Raw genomic sequence first — 4,091 nt, 5'->3', positions numbered from 1 at the left:
TGAAAGCCTAAAAGAAAACTCATATAACATCTGGTGTCATTTATCCCCTGTTGGCCTTTCATAGTGTGATATGATGAGCTTGTTCTGATTTAAGATCAGATGATTTGGTTTGAAAGAGGGGAGTGGGGGATGCAGCCAGTCTGGCAGCAAATTGGGATACAAAATCTGCTCAAATAATTGGAAACACGACAGATTTTCCTTAACTGATGCCAGTGGCATCTTAGTTTATCCATCTCTCTCAGCTGAATTTGTTAAGTGCATTATCTTATTGGTTTTAAAGTTTTCATCTCACTTATTTGCAGGGGAAAATGTGAGCAAATCAGTCATGATGGATTGCCTAATTTTCTGGGCTGAATAAACCGGTTTTATAAGACTGTTGATTCCTGGGTTATTAGTTAATAGAAACATTTATCAATTTCTTTATAGAGAAGGGGAAAAAAACTTTAACCAATGATTGCATTTTAAAACTTTCATTAATGTTTCCACATAATGCTTAGTGTTGGACATGAATATGGTAATCACAGATTTCGGGTTGGCTCAAAGCAGATTTTTTTTGTCCTTCCTCCCTTCTCTTTTGTCCGTAGAAATTTAAAAAAAGTAAAAACAAAAGGGTGTCATTAGATTGGTAATTATATTGTGTGTTCTTTTATCAAGAAAAGGGTCAGAGAAAGAGAAATATAAGTTTCTAACTTGCAAATGTGATGCCTGTTTCTGTTACCAATTTTCTTTACACAAACGGGACCTGATTCTGTGAGCTTGAACCCTAATGACTTAGCAGTCTCTGTCTTCTTCTTGGTATACTCAAGAGCCAGACGGATGTTAACTCTGAATTCTGTGTGATGTAAGTACATTGTTAAAGTTACCTACTAGTCCATGAATCCCTTGAGGTTCTTTGGTTCTAAATAAATGCACAGCTTTTTGTGTGGCTCACCATAGAACCTCTGAAAATGTTGGTTTGTTGGTAGAAATCCAAGTGATATAACCTACGAAGTGACCCTATTAAAAAAAAAAAAAAAAATCTTTCACTTCTTAAGAGAAGGACTCTCAGTTTTACAAAGTGTCAGGTCTGAAAAAAATTCATTTTTAAATGCAATGTCTCCAAGCAGATGAAGACTCAGTGTAAACAGAAGGGTAGTGTAGCCAGTTGACTGCATTAGATGTGGCACTACACACTGCCCCAGCTGATGCACACAGGGTAGAAAAAAAGGTCCTCTTCCCCTCATTCAGGATGTGGCTTGCCTTCACCCAGGGTGTAGTTGTGCCCATTACCTACATATTATAAAGCCCTTTGCATAAAGGGCCGTAATGTAACTAAGAATCTTTGCACATTGATCAAACCGAAGTATCATTTAAAAAGACATCAAGTTCAGAGCAAGAATACATCATGTGTGGACTGGTGAATAATGAACTCGTGTTCTAAATGAGATGCAGTATGTCCATTAAATTTTTTTAACACCTCTATTTCCATCTCCATCTCCTTTTTAACATCTCAGATACCTGTGTTGAGCCTTGGTTCCAGAAGTGCAAAAGACACTTCCTTCGGAATAAGAATGAAGGGAGTTAAAAAACTTTTATGCAAGTAGACTTTGCTGTGAAATGTTATCTTTTGTTAGTTCAAAGGTTTCTGAAGATATAAATTCTTCACAACTGCCCTGAGGTACTGAGAATGTAAATTGAATACTTTACAATTTGTAGACTGTTCCTGCAGTAATGTGTATCTCCTCTGTGAGTGAGTGTTTGGGGATTTTTCAATTACTGTAGTCTGAAAACTCTCTGAGATTCTTTAGGGCAGAAAAAGGCTTCCTTCTCAAAGTTGAGTCACTGATGTTCAAATTAGCTGCCGAAAGCATTCTAATGATCTGTGTTCCAGATTTTGCTAAACAGGGAAAAAAATTGGCCCATTTCACCAGGGGAAAGAAAAAAAACCACAAAAACCCAAGTCTTTCCTCCCCCACCATAAGTATTCCAGGGTTAGGCATTTTGCCAGGGTCAAGAATGAGATGAATTGTTGACAATAAGTACACCTTGTTCGATAGGTCAAGGTCATTATTAAGGCATTCAAATGAACCTCTTTACATTTCCAGGGCTGTAGCATATGTGTGGCCTCCAGGCTCACAGTGTTGTTTAATAGCTTTTGCGAAGCCGTAAGTTAAATGATAAATTGGTTGAATATGTCTTTAAACTCAGTACATTTCAAAATTGTATATAGTACTCTCACGTTTTTATATACTGTGATCAAATGCATTTTACAGAGCATAGTGCAAATGGTAAGATATACCTGCATTGTGCCAGCTGATTATGATTTAGCAGTGTTTACTGTAGACTACTCTTGCTACAGTTTATTGCTGCTAAGGTCAATAACTAATACAATTTAACAGCTATTGCATTTCTAATAAGTAAAAGATCCTAGTGTATTTCTAAAGGCAACATGCACTAAAAATACTGCAGTTAAAAACACCCGGGTACTGGGGGTGATGGAACTCTATAATATTAAGTAACTCCTTAGGACATCAGGAAGACCTTCTGCCAGCAGAGGTGACCGTCTCGACCCATCTGATTGTCCAGGGTTGAGCTGCTTCCTGGCTTGAGAGTGGGTGAGTGGACTGTTGCACCAGGCTGGCTTATCGGCAGGATCTTTCCAAAACCTGTGGATTGGTTATCTGTCTTTAGATACAGTACTGATGTAATTAGTGCCCAGATGAGTTGATGTGATTGACTTGCCAGGATTTGGGTTGCTTGACTCATGCAGTGTCTGCACTGCGATTGCTCATTCGGAGCCACTTCTGGCTCAAAAAATGAGAAATATTCTCTAGAAATTAAAAGGCAGCAGATTAAAGTGTGATGAGAGGAAGTATTTCTTGCTTGGCATGACGGGTAACTTGTGGAATTCATTGCCACGAGGTGACATGTTCTGAGAACTGGAAAGTTAGAAATGAGAGACAAATTCAGTGGTATTGGAAAACTGTTTCATTCTGGTAGCTTGGCTCTGTTCATCCTTTGTCTGCTACCCTGACGTGGTTCACAACATTTAGTGGGTATTTCGAGTTTCCTTTTGAGTTTTTTTCATGCCCCTGAGCCAGTTGCTCTCTGCCTAGCATTGTCCATTACCAAACCTTCATTTCATTCAGATCCCACCGATTACAATCCTTGTAGTCTTTGGAAGAGAAGATCTACCAAAGCTTCACCATTTCCTATTCCATTAGTCCCTATCCATCAGTGTTAATCTGCTCCACTGCTTGCTTTACCATTTACCTTTGTCAAAAGTCCTGCAGCATGCTCTTTGTAGACCATCTGCACTATGCCTGGCTTTCAAGTATGTGATCCAGCAGGGAGGAGATTTGACTGCACAGGAATTATGCAAGGAAGTATCAAAAACATAACTTTGACCATCATGTCTGGGCTCAGGCATACCAGAAGCCTTTCCGTGACTTTGAAGAAAAAAAGTCACAATTTATGAGCCTTCCATAGCTGGTCGCTTCTTAAACAAACTCCTGTGATAATTCTCCATTGATAACTTGGCTTTAAAACAGGGAAATAAGGACACTGACAATTAGGTTATATGCCACAGTTAAATCCCATGGGTCTAGAGCGGTTTGGTGAACACACAGTGGGGACGAGGGTATTTTCCACACAGGTTTCTCTGCAACCCAACTTTTTAACCCCGGGTCTTTGACTTTTCTCTAGTACTATTTAGTTGCACAGATTATCCAGGAGAAACTGAGTAAGCGGGCCAGATTATGCAGTCTGATGTGTTTATTTCTGAGCGAGCAATTTCTGGGATCTGGTGATGTTCCCTGGTCGGATTACGGAAAAGCACCGATTTTCCCCCTTTCCTGAACGTGTCGGTGTTTTTCCCTGCTGGTCTCTCGCCGGCAAGGATGACATAAACCGCTGTCGGGCCCGTTCCCTGGCAACCGTCCCATTTCTTGGCTCTTTCAGCTCCAGCTGAACGGCAGTCCGAGCCACCCTGCGCATTTCCAGTGTATCAGACAGACATAGGCCCAAGTTAATCTTGTTAGCACAATGAGGCAGTTTTCAAACATTGCAGCAAATCAAATCATCCCTAAGGACTAGGAGGCGGGGGTGGGGGG

Source organism: Calidris pugnax, unplaced genomic scaffold, assembly GCF_001431845.1.
Source record: "Calidris pugnax isolate Ruff unplaced genomic scaffold, ASM143184v1 scaffold8, whole genome shotgun sequence".
NCBI classification, from domain to species: Eukaryota; Metazoa; Chordata; class Aves; order Charadriiformes; family Scolopacidae; genus Calidris; species Calidris pugnax.
The sequence above is the reverse complement of the archived record's forward strand: the minus strand, read 5'-3'. Positions refer to the sequence as shown.